Below are 24,358 nucleotides of genomic sequence, written 5' to 3'. Positions count from 1 at the left end.
TGGCTTAGTGGTAGAGAACTAGCTCAGCATGCATGAATGCCTGGATTTGAATCCTCAGTGCCACACACAAAGGAAAAGCCAGAAACTGTGGATTGGCTCAAGTGGTAGGGTGCCAGCCTTGAGAAAAAGATGTGGGGAAACCTGGTACATTTGTTAGAGTTACACCAGGGTTAGGCTTTTCTCGTCCTCTTCAAACAATGACTAATTAACCTTCCTCTCTCAGGTGAAGGGAGCCTCAGGCTATCTTTAGGTTAACAATAGAGAGCCAATATATTGGGGGAGAGGGGAGGAACAGAATACAAAAACCCTGCTTTCTGATCTTAGCAAGTGGGTTTTTGATTCTCTGTCAGATTTGAAGGCCCTTCTTCTACTCTGCCAGTCCATTCTCCTTCCTTCATTCTCCATATAATTAATTCAAATACTCAGTCCAAGGATAGGCAGGGCCCTTTCTCTACTATCTCCAAGCACCTGACTTAGAACCTGGCTCTTCCCTCTTGGCTTTGGTGTCTTCAGCTGCCTGAGAAGTGTGACCGAGACAGTCTTCCTGCTCTGTGTTTGTGTGAAGGCGATGCTGGGTCCCGGCAAACTGCAGAAGACCTCATGAGTGGGACTTGTTCCCTTCTCTCTCATGAATTCCAAGACCATATTCATCTATCTATCTATCTATCTATCTATCTATCTATCTATCTATCTATCTATCTATCTATCTATCTATCTATCTATCTATCTATCTATCTATCTATCTATCTATCTATCTATCTATCTATCTATCTATCTATCTATCTATCTATCTATCTATCCATCCATCTCTCTACCTACATACCTACCTACCTAGCTAGCTATCTCTTTGCCAGTTCTTGAGTTGATCTCAAGGCCTGGGCACTGTCTCTAGCACTGCGCTACTTGAGTCACAGCATGAATATTTGTGTTTTGTGTGTGAGAGGTACTGAGGAATCAAACCCAGGGCTTCTTGCATGCTAGGCAAGCACTCTCTCACTAATCCACATTCCCAGCCCCCTCATCTTTTCCTTAGTGGAAGTTTTTACATAAGTATGCCACCATCTTACAACTCCAAGTTTAATTTTCTGAATATTTCAATGAAACCTAACCTTCTCTTACCCTACCTGATTTGTGACTATACCGGCATTGGCCTCATAATGAAATATAAATAAAGGCTGCTGAGAGTTTAAGTGCATCATATAAGGACCCAAGCCTGGAACCCTAGAAGAGAAAATCGATGGGCGTGAAATGAAGAGAATGATGTGGTATGTGCAACAAGCATATCTGAAAAATCAATCAGTAAATAAAAGCAGAAGCATTGCATGTGATCTGTTTGCCCTCAGGGAGGTAATATACACACATAAGTAGTTAGAGCACTGATACATAACATGACATTCTCTTTTTTAATTTTTATGGCCATCCCAGGGCCTAAAGTCAAGGCCTCATGTATTCCTCAGATGTTTTGCTCAAGGCTGAGGCTATACCACCGCCACAGCTCCACTTCCAGCCATCTGGTCATTAATTGGATATAAGTACCACCCAGGCTTGCCTGGTCTGGCCTGTATTTCCTGCTCGGCTGTCTCAAAGCTGAAGCTCTACTATCTGGGACACTGCTCCACTTTTAGTTTAGTGGAGATAAGAATCTCACAGACTTTTCTGCTTGGGATGGCTTTGGATGGCGATCTCCTGAAGATATTTCAAGCACCTTTCCTTAGGGATTCGCCAAGGAGCCACTCTACACAAAACCTTAGTCTAAATCTCGGGAGGTACTAGAGAAAAACAGAAACATGAAGATGTTTCTAGTGTATTATAGATATTTAAGATTGGAGACACATAACACTCATAACTATTACATCATTTTATAGGCAAAAGGACCAATGAAGACAATAGGAGAATCACTGCAGCTTTTGGTCCTCTTATCCAGAGACAGTAAATTCACTGCAGCTCAAAGCTAAGTGACAGAGCTGGCATGAACTGTGGACCTTAGGTCCCAAATCCTGACACTCATTTCTCACTTTTGGCTTCTAACCTGTTACCAGAGAGGAAGATGAGGATAGCGAATCCTTCTCAGAAAAAGCAGCTATAAAGAACATTGGGTAGTTTACTTATAAATTCAAACCATTGGAATGACCCTGTGAAGAAGTCAGATTGTCCAGATTAAAAATTGAAGAAGAAAAGAAAGGCAGGTGCCACTTCTGCTGACTATAATCCCAGCTCCTCAGACGGATGAGATGTAGAGATTATCAGTTTGAATCCAGCCCAGGCAGGAAAGTCCTTGACATGCTTATTTCTAAGAAATCACAGAAAAAACCCAGAAGTGGGACTGTGATTCAAGGGTAATGAGCTACCCTGGAGCAAAAGGAGCACAGGGACAACCCCTAGGCTCATAGTTCAACCCCAGGACATGCCCCACCAAAAGATCCTGTTCCTCCAAGTCTTTGTGTATGTATGGATGAATTCCTATAGGGGAATCTCCAGAGTAGCTGTTGTGAATGGCACCAAGCTAGGAAATTTGTTTTCAATACAATGATTTTATAGCACAGAGATGGCTTTCATGACAATGTATGTTCTGGGGCTCCCCTGACGGGGCCCAGTGTAGCTTGAGGGTTTCTCTGCACCCCAGGCCTGTTGGAAGAAGCCTCTCACATTGTCTAAACAGGCAGGCTAAAGGGCTCACTCCTGTACAGCTATGTAACAAACAATTCCATCCAGGCCAATTAGTGTGGATGAGTGTGGGCAGGCTCTGAAGGTAAGGAGAAAAAGGCCTCTTTGTACTCCAAGCTCTCTCTCACCCCAGTGCTCTGATTTGACAGGAAGCCTTCATCTGTGTCACCTCCCATGGCAGGCCAAGTTCCCTGCACTTATTCTGTATTTGTGAGGCTATGTTCTGGTGTTCATATACAATGCTAAATGTAATTCAGGAGTCCTTCAGGAACACAACTAGGGCACTGAACTTAAGGAAATGTTTCATTGCAGATGATGATGAGCCTATGATGCCTCTCCTAGGTTTCTTGAAGCTTGGGAAATCCAAGCACATGTCAGATATCAAAATACTTCCTGTCATATGGGGCTGGTGAAGCTCATCTGGTTTTGAAACCTTTGACATCTCCTACTTGACATCTCTCGTGGTTGGCTAGGTTTGATTATGAACACAGGGCTTGGGGGCTGACCATGAGATCAAAGCAGAAATCTAGTGCTTTACCATTTTGTGTCACAGCCTCACTTCTGCTTTGTGTGTGTGTGTGTGTGTGTGTGTGTGTGTGTGTGTGTGTGTGTGTGTGTGTGTGAATACATTAGTCCTGGAGTTTGAACTCAGGACTTGAACACTGTACCTAGTTTCTCTTGTATAAGGATGGCCCTTGCCCACTTGAGACACAGAGCCAGTTCAGGCTTTTTCCTGGTAATGTGGTACTGAGAAATCAAGCCCAGGGTTTCATATATACAAAGCACTGTACCCCTAAGGCACATTCTCAGCCCTCTACTTCAGGTTTTTTAGTTTGTGTTTGTCTTTTTGTTGTTGTTGTTGTTGTTGGTTGTAGGAGTTGTATTCTGGGCCTGGGTGCTGTCCTTGAGTTCTTCAGCTAAAGTCTTGTGCCTTACCATTTGAGCCAGAGGCCACTTCAGGTTTTCTGGTGGTTCATTGGCACTAAATATCTCAAGGACTTTCTTGCCCAGGCTAGCTTTGAACCATGATCTTCAGATCTTATCCTCCTGATTAGCTAGGATAACTGGTATGAGCCACAAGCACCCAGCTTCCACTTCAGTTTTCTTAGTGGTGAATTGGAGATATAATCTCATGGGACCTTTTTTGTTTGGAATAGTTTGGAACCCTGATCCTCAGATCTCAGCTTACTGAGAAGGCAGGATGATAGACCTCAGCTATCCACCCCTAGGCCATGGCACTCTGCTGCAAGGGGGTCCTAGGCTCCACGTGGTGGAGTGGTATCCATGAGCCCAAGAGGTAAGGGTCAGTGCTGAGGCTGCAATTTCAAGATTCATGTCTGAGAAAAAACAAAACGAAACATTTGTCTGCAGGAGAGAACTCACCCACTCTTTGGTAATACAAAATTTTGTCCCTGCTATGGGGACATATCTGAGCCTGAATATTCTTGTCTGCATAATCATCTCAATTGTAGAGCACTTACAAGGACCAGATTAAAGAATGCACCCTGTGAAGGACACAGTACATGACACTCTTTGAAGGATAAGCACACAGCAACACATGAAAGACTCAGCACACAGCACCCAATGCAGGACTCAGCACACTGTACCCTATGAAGGATTCAGGACATAGCTCTATTAAACAAGCTGTCATTAGAATTAGGGTGCTTTCATCAGTATCACCATTCTTTGAGGAATATTTCATAAACCATACAAGTTCAAATCTACTGGTGTAGTGGGGTAGTTTTTTGGGAGGATTACCAGTGGGGCTTGTACTCAATGCATGGGGATACTGTTCTAATACCATTTGCTCAAAGCTAGAGATCTACCACTTTGAGCCACATTTCCAGGAGTCTCAAAGACTTCCTGTCAGGGCTGGTTTTTAAAGCCCCCTAGCAGCCAGGATGACAGAGGTAAACCAGCAGCGTCTGTTTTCTTGGAGCTGGGTTGCAGCTGTTTACATCTGGCTAAGTCAGGTTAGGTGGCAGCTGTCAGCGCCAGACTCCTAGCTTGCTCTGTGGTGATGTATTTGAACTCCTGACCTTCTATACTTGCAGTTAGAACATTCTACCTTTTTTTGCAACAGTCCTGGGCCTTTAGTAAGGGCTTAGACACTAACCCTAAGCATTTGTGCTCAAGGCTAGCACTCAATTGATTGAATGACAGCAGAACTTCTGGATTTTCTGTTTATGTGGAACTGAGGAATTGAACCCAGGGCTTCCTGCTTACTAGGAAAGCACTCAACTACCGAGCACCAGGAGTGAACTAGGTATAAATAGATAGAGATTGCTGTATATAAATATTATGTACACAAAAACAGAGATATCCCTATATTATTAACTTATAGATATTACTGCCAATTACTAGATATTAAATTATGTCTCCACTTAATGATGTGTTCCAGTAGAACAATTAATAAAGCATTAATTATAATTACTCAGTATCCTGTTATTATCATATGTGTACATATATACATACATATATTTACATATTTTATAGAATAAGACAGATATCTATATATAATTAAATTATGCATCATGTGTTACTACCAAATAATAGGTATTTAATTAGGACTCCATGCAATTTTTATTCTCTTAATGCTTAATAAAATATTAATAAAACTTAATACACATTCTATGATTATTGCATCTAATTTTATTTACAAAGATACACGAATTCAACCTTTCATCATTTGTTGTAGTGACAATTATTCCACCTATGACATCCTATTACATAGCATATAGATTTGCACCCGAATTATACCTCCTACCTGACACCGAGCACTTTCAAAGAGAAAGAAAACGTGTCATTCTCGGCTTCTCACTCCAAGATTACATTTTTGGCAGTGCTGGGATCTAAACTCAGGGCCTAGAATTTCATGAATGGTTGATTTTCAGTGCAGCAGCCTCTAGCCAATTCAGCTGCCAGGCAGTTCCCAGGCCCTGAGATCGAGCCCTATATGCTGATGCCATATTGTGCTTAGTGTAGTTATTCATTTAATTTGTTGTTTTATTCATCTATTTACCATTTATTTTATTGACTGTTATTATACATGGAATATTTATTACATTTATTACAGAGGATACAGATTTGCCTATGTAAGAAACTTCACACCTGACACCCAGAAGTTTCACAAGAAAGGAAAATGTGTCACCATGGGCTTCTTACTCCAAGATTCAGTTTTTGTGAGCGCTGGCATCTGAACTCACAGCCTACAAGGCTCAATAAATAAATGGGTGATTGTCAGCACGCCAGCCTGGTGCACACTGAGCTGACAAGTAGTTCCCATCACCTAAGATCGAGCCCGAGGAGTTGACAAAACAAGAACAGATTGACATGAAGATGGTAGTACACAAATAAAGATAGATCTTTATAGAGTGCCAGAGATATCTATACAATATTCAGTGATATATGCTACATTCCTACCAAATCTTAGGTATTTATTGTGCCTCCATGTAATTAATATTGTTCTCATCCTTAATGAATTATTAATTAAATCAATCACTGTCCTGGAATTATTGTGTCCATTTAATTAATAGTATTGTTTTAATGTGTCAAAAATATTCATTAAAATCCATTGGCCTCCTAAAATCACTCTAATTTTATAGTGGTATCATTCAGGAACAACTAATTCAACCTTGACATTCACAACCTTCCAATGGTATTACTATGAATAGGAATGAGACCCTTAGGATCTCCCTCCATTGGTAGAGGTCAGGACCTGGCTTCAAACCCAGGGCCTATGTTCTTATGTTGACCTGTGGCTTCCCTGGAATCCCGCAAGCCTTCAGATATGCCAGGTTACCAACACTTTTCAGCCAGGTTATTCAAACCCAGAAAGGTCACCTTGCAAAGAAAGCAAATGTAAAACCTGCAGCTATCTACAAGTTGCTGTTTTTTTTTGTTTGTTTGTTTGTTTGTTTTTTGCCTGTGTCGTTTTATACTTTTTTCCTGTCAGCCTTTGGGGCCCAGGATCCAGGTTTGGCTGTGGGTCCAGTGGCTGCACCCTAGCCTAGAGTGATCGAAGCTGAGGCAGTTTTGCCACGACCTGAGTTCAAGCCCTGTCCCTGACAAAATAAAAACATATAAACATACATACATACATACATATATACATACATACATACATACATACATACACACATACATACATACATACATACATACATACATATATTCATACATTAAAAATATTTTTATAATTTTGAGGCTTGGAATTCATGCCATTTTTTTCTGTCAGAACTGGGATTTGAACTCAGGGTCTGGGTAAATCTGCAGCATAGTGGGGGAAAGGGAAGCTCACCATGCTGGAAGTCAAGAAAGTCAGGCCTGTTTCCAGGGCCTGAATTAGTCCTAGCATTCATATACATTTTAAATCTATGGTTTATATTTACATGCACATGTTTACTGCATATTGCAGTTAGTGTAGTTATTCATTTTATTTTGTGTTTTATTTATTTATTATGTATTTTAGTTAGTATAATTACACATATAATAACATTTTTTACATCCTATTACAGAGGATATAGATTTGCCAATATATTATACATCATTCCTGAGACCCAGGATTTTCACCAATAAGGAAAATAAGTGAGACTGTTGGCTTCTTCCACCAGGATTAAGTTTTAAGCAGTTCTATGATTTGAACTCAGGGCCTAGAAGGCCCACTTCATGAATGGTCAATATTAGCCCACCAGTCTGATGCAAGTGAAGTTGTTGGGCTAATTTGAGGACCTGAGATCAAGCCCTAGGAGTGGCCAATATATAAACATATAGATGTGTAGATTGAAGTGTGTGTGTGTATTTACATATGTATATGCATCTATAAATGTATACAGAGACAGATAGGTATTTATGTAGATTATATTGTATAACTCTATATAAAGATTGATGTCTATATCTTATTTTTATATATTCTATTACTACAAATTATTTGGTCTAAAATTATGCCTCCATTAATTAATCACAATAGAAGACAATAAAGTATTAAATTAATCAATGGCCTGTATTTATTGCAGACAATCTTATACTAGAATGACTAGCTAATTGGTAATTCAATTAGGACATTTTAAACATTCTATTAGTGTTCCTTAACATAGGAATGAGTATCTTAGGATCTTCAGCAGTGAGTAGGTGCCAGTCCCAGGATCCAACTCAGGGCCTAGGTGTGTGGGTTGGGCTCAGGCTTCAATGACAGCCCACCAGCCTTCAGCTATGCAAGGTCACGTTCAATTTTCAATTTTCAAGCTGAGTCACTGAGACCCAGGATTGTCAAGTGCAAAGGAAACAAAGGTAAAACGGTTGTGTAAAACTTCCTGGTTTTTTCCTTCTCTGTTTGTGTTGGTTTGATGGTTTTTTGCCAGTGCTGGGAGTTGAACTCGGGCCCTAGGATCCCTGGATCATCTGTGGGTGTAAAAGCTGCACCCTATCCTAGGGTAATCATGGTTTAAGACACAATAAAATGCTTCCTTGAGCAAACTCAGTTCAAGGAAAATGTCTAGGCTAACGTTCAAGCCTCAGGATCTGCCACACAAAAATAGAGCCAGTAATTCCATGTGTCTGTGTATGCATGCATGTATTTCTTTTGGTGAACATCCAGTCTCTATGAAGAAAGGCACCCAGCTAGGAAATTTGCTTTGAATAGAATGATTTCATAGGCCAGAGAGTGCTTTCAAGACAGTGTATGTTCAGAGGCTCTCCTCACTGTTCCCAGTGAAGCCGAGGGTTACCCCAGGCTGCTGGAGGATATCTGCCTCATTGTTGGAACAGGCAGACAAAAAGCCTCACTCCTGTACTGCTGCAAAACAAACAATTCATCCAGGGGCAATTAATGAGGATGAATGTGGGTGGGCTCTGAAGTCCAGGAGAAAAAGGCCTCTTTGTAACTCAAGCTCTTTCTCTCCCAGTGCTCTCTTTTGACAGGAAACCTTCATTTGTTCCACCTCCCGTGGCAGGCCAAGTTCCCTGCACTTATCCTGTCTTTGTTAGACTATGTCCCTGTGTTGAAACAAATTGCTAAAATTAAATCAAGAGTCCTTCTGGCAGACAACTAGGGAGCTGAACCTAATGAAATGATTCATTATTGGCAATGGTGCATCCCTAGTTTTCCAGAAGCTTGCTAAATCTAAGTACATGTGTAATATCACAACATTTCTGGTCATCTAGGGCTGGTGAAGCTCATCAGGTTTTGAAAACTTTGACCTCTCCTAGTTGGGCCCTGGGTGGCTAGGTTTTGTGGTCGAACACAGGACCAGGGTGCTAATCATGAGCTCAGAGCAGAAGCACTTTGCTTAACCATTTGGAGTCACAGCTTCTCTTCTGTTATCTTCATGTGTGTGTGTGTGTGTGTTTGTGTGTGTGTGTGTGTGTGTGCCTACGCGCATAAAGCAGTCCTGGAGATTGAACTCAGGACCTGAGCACTATACCTGAGTTTCTCCTGTACGAAGATAGCACTCTTCCACTTGAGTCACAGAGACACTTCAGGCTTTTTTTCTAGGGATGTGGTACTGAGGATTCAAACACAGGGTTTCATATATGCAAAGCACTCTACCCCTACGACACATTCTCAGCACTCCACTTCAGGTTTCTTGCTTTCTTTTCTTGTAAGTTGGAGGAGTTGAAATCTGGGCCTGGGTGCTGTCTCTGAGCACTTCAGCTCAAGTCTAGCACTCTACCCCTTGAGCTACAGCACCCCTTCAGGCTTTCTGGTGGTTCACTGTAGATAACCATCTCAAGGAATTTCCTGCTCAGGCTGGTTTGGACCCTGATCCTCAGCTCTCTGCCTCCTGAGCAGCTAGGATGACAGGAGTGAGTCTGTGGCACCTGGCTTCCATTTCAAATTGCTAAATGGTGAGTAAGAGATAATAGTCTCATGGGACCTTTTGTGTCCGGGATAGTTTGAACCCAAATTGTCAGATCTCAGCTTCCTGAGTAGGCAGGATGACAGACCACAGCTACAGATGCTTAGGGTCCTTGACTCCACGTGATAGGTCACTAGCCATGAACCCAACAAGGAAAGGTCAGTGCCCTGCGTTCAATATTTATGACCAAGAAAACTTAACCAAACCGATTGTCAGTAGGAGACAAGTCACTAGATTTCAGTACTTACATAATTTTGGCCCTGACATGGGGACATATCTGAGCCTCAACTTTCTCATTTGCACAATCATCTTACTTGTGGAGCTTTTACAAGGACCAGATGAAAGAATGCACCCCATGAAGGACTCAGCACACAACAGCTCAAGAAGGACTCATCACATAGCTGTATCCCACAAGCTGTCATTAGAATTAGGGTGTTTTCATCAGTATTACCATTTTTCCAGAAACACGTCACAAACTGCACAAAGTTCACATCTAATGGTTGAAAGGGGTGGGGTTGTTTTAGGGGGGAGTTAGCCATGGGGATTGCACTCAAAGTTTGGGGCTACTGTCCTAAGACCTTTAGCTCAAGGCTAGAGCTCTAAAACTTTGAGCCACAGCTCAGTTTCACAGACTTCCTGCCAGGACTGGGTTCTAAAGCCACCAGTGTCAGATCTCATCCCTGGACTATCTTGGATGATAGGGGTGAGTGGCCAGCAGCATCTGATTCCATGGAGCTGGGTTGCAGCAGTTTACCTCTGGCTAAGTCAGATTAGATAGCAGCTGTCAGCACCAGACTCCCAGCTTGCTCTGTGATGAGATATTTGCAGTCCTATCCTTATATCTTTGCGGTCAGACCATTCTTTTATTTTTTTTTATTTTTGGTGCCAGTCTTGGGTCTTGTGTAAGGGTCTAGACACAGTCTCTAAGCTTTTATGCTCAAAGCTAGTGCTCACTGCTTGAGCGACAGCACAAATTCCGGATTTTTCTGTGCATGTGGTAGCGAGGAATTGAACCCAGGGCTTTGTATGCACTAGGGGAGCAGGCTACCACTGAGCCCCAGGAGTGACAAATGTATAAACAGATAAATGTGTAGATTGGTAGATAGATAGATAGATAGATAGATGTATATGTATAAACTAAGAGAGATGTCTATATTATGAAATTGCAAATACCATATTACTACTAATTATTGGCAACTAAATTATTCCTTCCTTTTTTAATTATCATGATTGAATACATAATAAAGTATTAATCGAAAATTATTCAATGTAGTATAATTGTGTAAAATTTTATAGTATGAAAACAATACACTACTAATTTAATTGTTACTTTTATAACATTCCATTTGTATGGATATATCATCAGAATGGGTTTCTCAGAACCTCCCACCATTCATTAGTGGAAGTCCCGGGATTAGACCTCCAGGCCCAAGTTGCTGGTTTTGGCTATGGCTTCCCTAATAGCCCCCCAAACATCAGCAATGCAAGGTCACGAGTAATGCAAAGGCACTTTCTGGGCCTTGTCATTTAGAACCAGGATGGTCACAATACAAAGGGGAAAAAAAGCAATATCAACTTGAACTTTATCCTTCACCTTGTTTTTTCCTTTTTTCTTTTTTTGCCGCCCCAATATTTGAACTTGGGTCCTAAAATCCCAGGGTTGATTGTGGGAGAGGTGCCAAGACCTAAGTTCAAGCCACGTGCTTGGCCGATAAATAAATAAATAATAAGAATAATGCTCTGGCTTGGAATTTACACCAGTTTTCTAGCAGGCCTGGGATTTGAACTTGGGACCTGGTTAACTCTGTGACATTGTGGTTGAAGGGGAAGCTCACCGTCCTTGAAGACAAGAAATTAAGACCAGTTCCTAGAGCCTGAATTCAAGACTTAGCACTGAAAAAAATAATATTCGTATATAAGATCTATTTACATACATGAGTTTACTGCGTATGATGTTTATTACTCTTATTTATGTAGTATTATTACACGTATAACACTTCATTTATTACATCATATCACATAGATTATATTTGCATATGTATTATACATCGTACTGAGACCCAGGACATTCGCAGAGAAGGAAAAAAATGTGTCAAAATTGTCTTCTTACTCCACAAATGAACTTTTGGCCATGCTGGGATTTGAACTCAGTGCCTACAATGCCCAATCCATAAATGGGGTCACATTCTTAACACACCAGCCTCCAGGAAACTGAGCTGCCAGGAAATTCTGTGGACCTTTGATCAAGCCACAGTAGTGCCCAATATATACATTTATAGATATGTATATGTGTATGTGTCTCTCTCTCAGTATAAAGATATATATATATATATATACATACATATATATATGCATATATATATATAAAGAAAGTGAGAGAGGGAATGTGAGGATATTAAATTATATATATATATACATATTATTACCAATTATTAGTTATTACATTACGCCACCATTTAATGAAGTATCATGGTTGAATACTTAAAAAAGCAATCATTAAAAGTTAGTTAATATCCGTCCATTAGGGGAATCATACCATGGTGCTAAAATGGAAGATATAAATCCAATAATATTTGTGTGGCATTCTAAAATAGAATCATGAATCAACTGCAAATTTAATTATTACTTTTATAACATTCCATTAGCATTCACATGAATAGGAATGAGTTTGTCAGGATCTCCCTCCATTTGTGGTTGGCACTCCTAGCATTCGAACTCCAAGCCTGTGTAGTTTACTTTGAATGCAAACCATTGGAATGACTCCTTGAAGATTTCAGATTGTCACAACTAAAAAAAAAAAAAAAAAAGAAAAGAAATCCAGGTGTCAATGGCTCCTGCCTGGAATCCTAGCTCCTCAGGAGGCTGAGAATGTACAGAATGCCATTTTGAATTCAGCCAGGGCAGGAAAGTCGGTAACACTCTTATTTCTAACAGATCAATAGAAAAAAAAAAAACATGAGGGGGATTGTGGCTCTAGTTTCAGAGTGCTACCCTTGAGCAAAATGAGCTCAGGGACAGGGCCTAGGCTCATAGTACAAACAGGGAACTTCCCCCCTCCCCAAAAAGGAGACAATCACTCTATGTCTCTGTGTATGGATGGATGATGTATGGATGATGGGTATTCAGCAGGTTGCCCATGCTCAGCCCACCCAACTTGGGCAAGCTGGGACAAGCCCTCAGAGTTCCTAGGCTGTAGGAGTCTTTGAAGGTTCTGTATCCATATTATCTATCCCTATGTACTATGTGAGCCTAGACCTCTAGGGCCTGGTGGCTCTCACTCATTCATCATTCCTCACTGCAGAGTCACAAACTGGTCCAAAATCTTGGCAAAGATATGAAATAGTCAGCGATTTCTATGCCAAATATGGTAAGCCAATAAATCCTACCATCATAACTCCTGTTACAAGTCAGCCTTGGGCTGCAAATGTGGATTAGCGGTAAAGTGGTTACCTAGCATGCATGAAGCCCTGGGTTCGATTCCTCAGAATTACAGAAACAGAAAAAGCCAAAAGTGTCACTGTGGCTAGCCTTGAGCAAAAGAAGCTAAGGAACATGCCCAGACCTGGGTTCAAGCCCGATGACCAGCAAAAAAAAAAAAAAAAAAAAAAAAATGTGAGCCTGGTGAGACATATTCTTCTGGGTCTCAGGAGGGCCATGGTGAAAGGTAAGAGGTAGAGGGCAGCTGCTGTTGGCTCACCCCTGTAATCTCAGCTTTTCAGGAGGCTGAGATCTGAGGATCACAATTACAAGCAAGAAAGTCTTTATGAGACACTTTTCTCCAATTAAACACCCAAAAACCAGAAGTAGAGCTGTGGTTCAAGTAGTAGACTGCTGAACTTGAACAGAAAAGCTAACAGATAGCGTCCAGGCCATGAATTCAAACCCCAGAACTCACACACACACACACACACACACACACACACACACACACACACACACACCCCAAGATGGAGAATTTGCCAGTAAATCTGCACAAGTTCTACCTCTAGAGAGAGAAAAGAAGGAAAGATTTGCTCCAGGAGGTGATATAACCAGTGCCAAAATTCCACAGGAGTTCTAAGTCTTGGAACAGGACTGAGAGCCTCAGGCAGAAGGTACAGAATGGGCAAAGGTCCTGAGGTGTGGTGTAGAGCAGGTGGTGTGGGTGGAATGAAGGTTGTGTGGCTTCAGATAAGTCTTGCAGGACATTCAAGGCTGAGTCAAGGTTTGTTCTTGAGGGTGGAGTCCCAGAATGGGACCCAGGGGGAAGATTAGCTTTTCTTTTCACCATGGAGCCCACCCATTTCCTGTGGCTGGAAGCCTACTTTTAACAGCACCCTTAGGCCTCCTTTGCATTGAGGAAAAATGCCGGGATGAACACTTGCTTAAGAAAAGCTTCTGGGCTGAGAAGGTATCTCAGTGGTAGAGCACTTGCCTTGCATGCCTGAGGCTCTGTGTTCGATTCCTCAGCACCACATAAACAAAAAGAATAAAACCAGAAGAGGTGTTGTGGCTCAAGTGTTAGAGCGCTAGTCTTGAGCTGAAGAGCTGAGGGATAGTGCCCAGGCCCGGAGTTCAGGCCCATGACCGGACCCACCCTGACCCCCCCCCCCAAAAAAAAAAGAAGAAAAGCTTCTAACCCAAAGCCATCAGTGGCTCAACCCCTTAAATCTTAGCTACTCAGGAGACTGGGATCAGAGACCGCATACCAAAGCCAGCTCAGGGAAGGAAAGTTAGTGAAAATCTTCTTGCCAGTGAACTACTAAAAGCCAGAAATGGTGCTGTGGCTCAAGTGGTAGAGTGCCAGCTTTGAGGGAAAAAGTTAAGTGACTGGAGACCAGACCCTGAGTTCAAGGCCAATAATTGCATTAAAAAAAAAAGCTTTCAGGAACTCCTTGTCCACTGTGATGAATGGCCAGATGAGCTGGGTGTCGGTGGCTCATGCCTGTCCCCCTAGCTCTTCAGGAGGCTGAGATCTGAGGAGCATGAATCAAAGCCATCCCAGGCAGGAAAGTCCATGAGACTCTTATCTCCAAGGAAGCACAAGAAAACTGGAAGTGACGCTCTAGCTCAAGCAATAAGCTGAAGAGCTGAGGGGACTGCACCCAGGCCCAGAGTTCCAGTCCCATGACCAACTGCCCTGGCCTGCTTGGAACTCACTTTTTGGCTTTAGTCAGCCTACTTTCCTGTGGGCCCCCGAGTTTCTCCCAATGTCTAGGTGTCCTACAAGTTTTGAGAGCAGGCCATTTGGAGGCCTTTGCCTACAGAGTGGGCCACATTATCAGAAAAGTGTCTAGCCTTGGGGAACGGAGGTCATCGGCCAGGTCATCAGTGGCATCTGTCATGGGTGCAGTGTGGATCTGAGCAGTAAATCAACTTCTCAGACCACGGTTTGGGCCAAGGAGGGCCAGAAGCTGCAAGATGGCATTGCTGGTAACGCCTGCTCATGTGGTATCACAAGAGTGCAAATCTGTCAGGCACACCCCGAGAGGGTGTTGAGTTGGGCTCATGAAAGACTTGTGTGCTCACAAATCCGCAGGTAGCTGGCTGCTGCTTGTAGCAGTTGCTATCCCAGGAGTCCCAGGGCTCAGAGCCCTGCTTTCCACACCAGTGCTCGGGGGCAGATGGTCTGCAATCATTGACCTACTACAAAGGAGCATCCGTAGTGTCTTTTCCCTTGGCCCTGTGGTCCCGTGCATGGATGGAGCAGCAGGTTCCATCAAACTTACTGCCATGGCCATTCCCCTCAGCCCAAGAAGGACTTAGGGAGAAACCACTTGAACTGGTTTAAGAGTTTACTACTACTATGCCTCAGGACTACCCCCAGTTCTGGCTGAGCTCATCATTACCACTTTATGTGTGTGCGTGCATCCTGGTATTAGGGCTTGAACTCAGGGCCCGGGCTCTGTCACTCAGATTTTTCGTTCAAGGCTAGCACTCTACCACTTGAGTAACAGCTTTTCTTTCCTCTTTTGGGTGGTTATTGGGAGAGGAGAGTCTCACACACTTTTCTTGCTGGGCTGCCTCTGAATGGCAATCCTCAGATCTCAGCCTTCTGAGTAGCTAGGAATATGAGAGCATGACTTATTAGCACCTGGCCACACTGTCCTTCTTGGCTAAAGACAGAGTGCCTCTCTCTCAGTCTAGCACCCATGTACAGTTACCCCTCTTACCCCAACCCTACTCCTCCAGGCTTCACAAGAATCATACCTTCCCCTGAAATAGGATCAAGTTTGAGCTTTTTGTTCTCCACACAGTCAGGGGCTGCAGGGAGTTGATGTGTACTGTAGTTCAAGTGGTAGAGCACCAACTTTGTACAAACCAGCCAAAGGATATCACCTAGGCTCTGAGTTCAAGCCGGTAACCTCACACATACACCCGCACACATGCAAACTCGCACGCACACACACACACACACACACACACACAACACACACACACACACACACACACACACACACACACACAAATATCCTTAGCAGGGCCCAATGGCTCATACCAGCAATTCTAGCTACTTCAGAAGCTGAGCTCTTAGGATGACATCTTGAAGCCATCCCAGGCAATAAAATCCATGAGACTCTTCTCTCCACTAAACTACTAAAAAAGATGAAAGTTGGGCTGTGGTTCAAGTGGTAGAGTGTCAGCTTTGAGCAAAGGAAGCTCAGAGACTGTGGCTAGGCCCTGAATTCCAGCTCTAAGAATTTTTAAGACACCCTTTGCCCCCACTCCACCCCTAATCAAGCCATAAATCCAGATTTTGGTCACCCTGGATCTCACTTCCATTCCTGCTGCTTTCACAGAACTGCCACAAGTGGCCAGTGTGTGCCCAGCACTGGATTAAGAAGTGAACGTACAACAAGGGGGGCATAGCCAGGTCAAGGCTAATGTCCCAGAACATTTATGTATTGGCCATACTAGTCTCTAATCCCCCCAGTTTCCTGGACCTAGAATTTAAACTGTGAGCATCTGTATTCTGGGCATCCAGAATTGTCTAGAAGGACATGAGAGGCCAAGCTGGGGTGGGAAGATAGACTTTGCTGCTACAATGTACGTTGACATTTCCTAGACACCGATGGATACTTCCAAGCCACCTTGACCTCAAATCCCATGTAACCCCGGATCCTCCTTGCTTGGGCAGCCTTTTGTCAGCTATCAAGCTCGAGTTGGCCAGAGCCACCACAAACCCTCCTTCCCCCACTCCACTGCCAGCATGCAGGGAGGGATGTGAGCCAGAGGCTTAGCTGAGGAAAAGGACAGGATATCACATGACTAAGGTTCCTCCAGAGGCAGGGGACAACTTATGCCACACTGCCCTGCTGATCCAGAATCCCCGGGAGGCGCCCAAAGATTTGGACAGGCCGGACTTGGGCCCTAAAGAAAAGTTGGAATCCAGGCCTCTGGCAATTTAGGAATCATTGTTGACCATGATAAGGGGCTAAAGGGGAAGGTCAGTGTGGAGGAGGGGCAATATCCGAGGTCAGAAAGAGGCAGCTCAGGGAGGGGACAGAATAAGATGAGGGAAATACACACACACACACACACACACACACACACACACACACACACACACACACACGCACACAGGTAGCCCAAGGCCTCAGCAGTCCCTGAGCACCCTGACCATCCCACCCTCAAGAAGATGGCACTACTATCCTCAGACCAACTGTAGACAAAACTCAGGGACTCTCACAAGTCTGGAGTGGCTCATAACATAGCTTGGCATTTCCTAAATGTACATACCACTATACAGAAATCTCAGCTACCTTATTTTTGGTTGTCAGTCATGGGGTTTGAACTCTGGGCCTGTGCACAGTCCCTCATCTCCTCAGCTAAAGGTGAGTGCTCTACCACTGGAGCCACAGTGCCACTTCTGGCTTTCTGGCAGTTCACTGGAGATAAAGTCTCACAGATTTTCCTGCCCAAGCTGGCTTTGAACCGCGATCCTCAGATCTCAGCCTCTACCATCCCACACCTGATACCATTCATCAAGTCCCTGCCTGCCACAGGCCACGACCTCTGGAGTTCTTGGTAAGGCACTGCCCACTATGCTGTGGCTTCACACTGGGACAAACCTGGGGAGTTCTTAGAAATGTCTGTACAGTGAGGCCAGCACCTGTTCTCCCAAACACAGCACCCCTACTACTTCACCATCTCTTACAAGCAAAGAAGGGGTGGCTTCCTTTCTTTCTTTCTTTCTTTTTCTTTCGTCCTTTCTTTCGTCCTTTCTTTCGTCCTTTCTTTCGTCCTTTCTTTCTTTCTTTCTTTCTTTCTTTCTTTCTTTCTTTCTTTCTTTCTTTCTTTCTTTCGTCCTTTCTTTCGTTCTTTCTTTCGTCCTTTCTTTCTTTCGTCCTTTCTTTCTTTCGTCCTTTCTTTCTTTCTTTCTTTCTTTCTTTCTTTCTTTCTTTCTTTCTTTCTTTCGTCCTTTCTTTCTTTCTTCCTTTCGTCCTTTCTTTCTTTCTTCCTTTCGTCCTCTCGTCCTTTTTTTCGTCCTTTCTTCCTTTTCGGTTGAGAGGCTTGAAATCAGGGCTTGGGTACTGTCTCTGATGTTTATTATTCCTCAAGGCCAGTGCATTACCACTTGAGCCACAGCTCCACTTCCAGTTGGGTTGGAGATGAGGCTCTCGTGGTACTTTCCTGCCTGGGCTGGGAAATGAGATCCTCTGGATCTCAGCCTCCCGAGGGGCCAGGATGATAGGCATGGGATGATAGGCATGAGCCACTGGCACACAGGTTATGGTGTCTCATTCTTCAGAATTTCCATTAGTCCTCCTCTAGACGCTACCACCTAGACACTCCTCTACCTCCCTCAGGGACAGCAAAGGGAGGCTGAGAATTTTGGTAGGGCCATAGGCTTTAAAGTGGCCCCTCCACATCACTAGCCCTCTCTAAGTTCCCATCTGCCTCCTCTGGATGGACTGGTCGTCCAAGGAAAATCAGACCCAGTAGGAGTTCTGGGGCCTGCCCAGTATCCCCCCACCCCACCCAACAGGTACCTGTGGATTTCTGGGGCCAGCTACTCCATGTCCTGGTGGAAGACGTTGGGAGGGTTGCTGATAACTGGGTCCAGGCGTGCCCAGGGAAGGAGGGTGTCCAGCTCCCCACTGTCAAAGAAGGAGACACAAAGCGTGGATGGATCTACTGAGTTTCAGGGCATAGCCATCCACATGTCACTAAGGTCCCTTGGAGAACTGTATCGGGACAGTCTCACACATCTATATTAAGACTCACACAACTGTACCGAGTCTCTCACCTGCAGCCCTGGCTGGAAATGAACATGCTCTGCTATGCTGTCCATCATCTGCAGCACCTTTGCTCTCTGTGTTTCCTGTCAGATCCTCCTTAAGCAGGACCCCCTTTTCAAGTGCTGCCTCCAAGAAGCCCATTCTGATCACCTTGGCAGAGCTGGCACATCTTCGCTCTGCAGGCTGCCGGCTTTGTCACACTCTGCCTTCTGGCCAGTGTGGGTTGAGAGTGCACAAACGGGCAGGCCTGGCTTACACTACTGGATTTCTGAAGGCCCTGATACACCACCCAGGGACTGGTGTTTTATCACACTCCGTGAGAGGGCACTCGAAGCCCAGGCAGTCTGTGGTCATAAGACAGGGTCATTTCTTTGTGTCGGCTTGAACTGGAGGATCTGGGAGCAGACTCTCTGAGTTTTATTGCTCAAGGCTGGTGCTCTACCTCTTGAGCCACAGCTACACTTCTGGCTTTTTGGTGGTTCCATGGAGAGTAGAGTCTCACGGGCTTTTTAGCTTATGGCTGGGTTCAAATAGTGATCCTCAGATCTCAGCCTCCAGTAGGACAGGGATGAGCCTGAGCCCCAGGTGACAGGCACCAAATGCTTTTTTTTGCTCCTATTTATCTCCAGTCAACTAGCAAGCCCAAGTTAAAATAATCAGTTACTGGGGATCAAAATCCTCTCCTACGTCAGTTAATCCAAAGAGATAAAGTGTCTTTGGAAAAGGCTAGTCTGAGTTGGCTAGGGGTATTTGTGTGTGTGTGTGTGTGTGTGTGTGTGTGTGTGTGTGTGTGTGTGTGTGTGTGTGTGTAAATGTCAGGGATACCTACCCTTATCTCTGTGGTGCCTCATCCTCCCAGCAGGGAGTACATAAAGGATCCTGACCCCAAGGAAGGTGGATGGGCATGGGTACTTAAGGTCATATCCAGGGGAATAATCCGAATTCTGTCTTGCAACCGAAGCCTGGACAGATAATGGAGAGAAGGAGAGGTTTAGGAGACCATCAAGGGAAGCTGCTTACCTTTGGCTAGAAGTACCAGCCAGCTAGAAGACTGAATCCATCTTTCTTGGTAGTCAGATAAAAGGTGGACACTGTTCATTTATTTTATTATGATTGTGTGATCCCTAGGGCTTGGATTCAGGGCCTGGGTGTTATCCCAGAGCTTCATTTGTTCAAGGCTCAGGCCCTACCACTTGAGCTACACCACCACATCTGGCTTTTTTCTGTGTGGGCTTAGGGGAGAGAGGTGGTTTATGAGAGATAAGAATCTCACGAACTTTTCTGCCCGGGCTGGCTTTGAGTCACGGCCATCAGCCCTCAGACTATTGAAGAGCCAGGATGATGGGTGGGAGCCACAAGCTCCTGACCGCCACCATACATTTATAATCCCTTAGGCCCAGGGCTGAGCCACCCCCACTGCACCTCCTTGTTGGGAGTAGGAAGCAGACATGAGGGGTTTGATACTTCAACAGCCTACCTATCTTTGAGCATTGTTCCAGGTCAGTCTGATGGCGGCTTCCTCCTTATCCACAGCAATGACTTGGCTCTGTCACAAGAACAAATGTCCCCCGGGAGGTGTCAGGTCTGGGGTCTTTCCTATGCACCCCACCCCCCTGACCGAAATGAGGGTCTTTCCTGCCCAAGCTGGCTTTGAATTGAACCATGATTCTCAGATTTCCGCTCTTGAGTACTTAGGGTGATAGCCATGAGACACTGGCACCTGGCCAAAGATACTTTTCCAAGCCTGTCATACTATCCCCTCAGGAGACTGAGATCTGAGGACTGCAGTTGGATGCACCCTTCTCAGCAAAGTCCATGAGAATGATTATCTCTAATTAAACACCCCAAAAAATTGGAAGTGGAGCTGTGGCTCAAATGGCAGAGTGCTAGCTTTGAGCATAACATAAGGGATGGGACCCAGGCCCTAGTTATAAACTTTTTCTATCATAGACCTACCCAAGAAAGGGAAGCAGGTGGGCACACAGGAGCTCAAAGCTCACACATAATACTCAAGACTCACAGAATTGACCCCATCCTGCTCTGATTCTCTAGATTCTATGTCCTAGATTATGTCAGTCTTAGATGGGACTGACCATGGACCAAGTCAGGACATTCAAGTACAATCTCTTACTGAGGATCCCATGACCTCATCAAGGACTCAAGTTCCCTCGACACTGGGCAGTCAGTTGAGGTCTAGTTATCCAGCCACAAGATATGGGATTGAACGGATATCTTGGCCAAGGGATGCAGACTGGAGGGCTGTAGGACCTTCTCTCTCAGGAAGGAGAAAAGGTCTATCCATCCCAGGAATGTTCCTGAGTTGTGAGTATCCTCAATGAAACAACCTTGCTCAGAGCTCAGTGCCTCTGGTTTTCCCACCAGCCTCTACCCAGCCCTTCCCCAGCTTCAGTCGGCCCTCTCTGAATCCCAGATCTGCCATCTAGACTAAAAGTTGAGCCAGCAAAGAACCCACCTCTATCTCTGAGAATGGCAGTCATGGGGCCCGACAGTCCCCTAGAGGAAGTCTTGGGGCAACACTGGTCTGATTCCCGCCCTCATTCTCTGGATGTCCTGTGCCAGTGGCAGGCTTACCTCTGTCTCTGGTCAAGGAATGAACACTGGGGGTGTCATCTTCAGATTGAGCCAGCAAAAGTCCCAGTCCCCAAGGATGTACCACACAGGCATCCAGCAGTGGATGACAGCCATCTGGTCAATGGTGAAACCAAAGTGCCAGGACTTTTAACAGCCATGTGGCTGGGTCGAAGTCTCTATCCCTGATGGTCTAAGTTGTTAGGTGAGGTCATGTCTCCAATGACCTGACACACCTGACCTGGGATCGTCCTCCATCTTCATCTTCTTACTTATCCCTTGCCATCCCCCTCTTCACACTCCCTCAGCCTATACCTCCCTATCTATTGGACAATTTCTTCTTGTATGACTAGAAAATAAACTCGGTGGGCCAGGGGAGACTGAAATTTGGTGACACACCCTGAGCCCTAGGGTCTACCCAAGGCCATTTCCCTCTGCAGTCGGTGACCACACAGCTCCTGGATGTCATGAAGTTGCTAAGGCGTCAGTGGCTTGGTCCTACACACTGGCTTTAGGGTCTGAAACTGTCCCCACAGAGATTGTGAATGGTTGGCTTCCTTGATCCAGAGACTCCAAACCAAGGCTTGCATGTTCCGTTCTTCCTTACTTTCCTCCTTTTTTTTCCTCCATCATTCCCTCCTCTTTCTCTTTCCTTTCTTTGTGTCACTCCTGGACCTTGAACTCAGAGCCTGGGTGCTGTCCCTGAGCCTTTGTACTCAAGGCCAACAGTCTACAGCTTGAGCCACTCATCCACTTCTGGAGTTTGCTTTTTGGTAGTTTGTTGGTGATAAGAGTTTTACAGGCTTTTCTTTCTTGGACTTAAGCCTCAGTCCTCCCATCTCAGCCTCCTAAGTAGCTAAGATGACAGGTGTGAAGCACCAGCATCCATCTCAAACCAAGATTTCTTCATGTGCTCTGGAACCAGCACTGGAACCTTTCAGCGTCTATGACCGCCTGGACCTGGCACTCACTGTAACGGTTTGTTGGATAAATAAATGAGCATCTCTCTACGACAATATTACAGAAAACTCCCATCCAACTCAGGGAAGCATCCTGGGGGTGGAGGGGTAGTGGGGGAGGTGTCAAAGCCTGAAGTAGCTCTTCCACAGTTCTCCCTCGTCCCTCATCCTGCCCTCCTGGTGCCACTGCACTTAACTCTTTTGGCTCTGAGGATCTGAGCCACGATGTACACGCTGGATTTTGGGGCTCTGCGATGTCTCTCTTCTCAAAAATCTTTGTCCAGCGGCTAACCCACAGTTTGGCACTCAATTCTGCCCTCAGGTGTGAATGAGGCACGTGAGATGAAAGCCTGGCTCAAGGGGCCTCCTCTCCTCCTCCTGGGGCCAGACAGGATGGTCCACCACATCTGGCCCCCAATTTTCATGTTGCAGAGAAAGGATCCTTGAGGCATCCTGGTTCTCTGAATCTCCCAGATTCCAGTGCAGTGCTGGGAATAGTCTCTGCTCACAGCTGGCAGGCTGGGTATGGCGAGGTCACCATCTCTGCTCCCATGATGTCCTTGACTGTGGTGGTCACCCTAGAGAGAACCAGAGGAGAATCAGCAACTGCTGGAGGAAGGCAGTCAAAGCAGGATGTTCATGACAGGAGATGATCTGGCTTGGGAACTCTGCCTGTGCCGCTTTGAACATCATTGTTTGGCAGCTGAAATGGTCCATCTTATTTGACCCATAATCCCAGTCATTAGTAGTAATTGCCAGCTTAAAGAAAAAATCCTGGAAAAGCTGGCATTTCAGTTGCCACAATCAAACTTAAAGGTTTCCAAAGTCAGTGGTCCACTTTTCCTTCCAGACAGCCTACAGCAGGTTACAGAAACTGGCATTCAGCCAGCCCTAGCTAACTGCCATGGCCTGACACCATGCACGGTTCAGCAGGAGGAAGACACTTGCCTACCACTGCCCAGGTGGAAATGGCACAGGCAGGACACAGATGGGAGTCTGTAGGACTTCAGGGAGGACTGCCCACCGGTGCATTGCCCTAGGAGGAAATCCATGCCACCAGTGGGGGCCTGGAGCCCCCTGCCCAGTTGCCCATGGACACCGCCAAAGCCCTGGGTAAGGTTCCCCTCTCAACCTTGTTTGTGGTGAACCATCTCCTATGTCACACCATTCGCCACGCACCAGACCTTCCTAGCTTCACATCTTCTGCCCTACTCCCCCCATATCATTCCCTAATTATGTTTGGCAGACACATTTCCAACCCTTGAATTATCTCCAACTCTACACACCAGAGCAGGGTGTCTGGCTGTATGAGTGTGGCTGTGGTCACTCTTGCCTCACCAGCCTGAAGACAGAAGGACAGGTGTCCACTCTGGTCTGCGATTCACAAGGGGAGATGCACGCAGGCCCAGCAGCTACTGTGAGCTACAGGAAAGGGGAAGAGAGAGGTGGAAAGAGATGGAAAGGAATATCTACTGAAACCTTCCCCAAGCGATTCATGTAACAGTGAAGGAGAAAATAAAAATTGTGGCTGGGATCATACTTGGCATTGATGACAAAAGAACAATACACATACACACAAATAAAATGCTTTTGCTCTTTTTAGACATGGTGAGTTAAATATGTTTCCATTGTTCTCATCTCCCTGCTCTCCCAACACACACACACACACACACACACACACACACACACACACACACACACACACAATCCAGACCTGTGACAGAAGACTGGTCTATGCAGCACCAGCAATTTGCTAACTGATTGCTCACCTGAGCACAGTCATGCTGTACAAGGTGAAAGATGATGTCTCTCCCTCCCTCCCTCCCTCCCTCTCTCTCTCATACACACACACACACACACACACACACACACACACACACACACACACACACACACAGAACAGTGCCTCTCCTGAGTTTGTCAGTTCCTCATCTGGGACAAAGTACAAGCTGGGGCATCGGGTTCCCTTGTCAGAACCAGGGGATCCCACCAAAGGGGAGCACCACTCTAATAACAAAGAACCACCCTGCCTCTCCCTTTCTCCAGGGTCAGAATCTTCCTCTTTGGA

This window comes from Dipodomys merriami, unplaced genomic scaffold (assembly GCF_024711535.1).
Source record: "Dipodomys merriami isolate MVZ:Mamm:240054 unplaced genomic scaffold, mDipMer1.0.p SCAF_209, whole genome shotgun sequence".
NCBI classification, from domain to species: Eukaryota; Metazoa; Chordata; class Mammalia; order Rodentia; family Heteromyidae; genus Dipodomys; species Dipodomys merriami.
Note: the sequence above shows the minus strand (reverse complement) of the source record.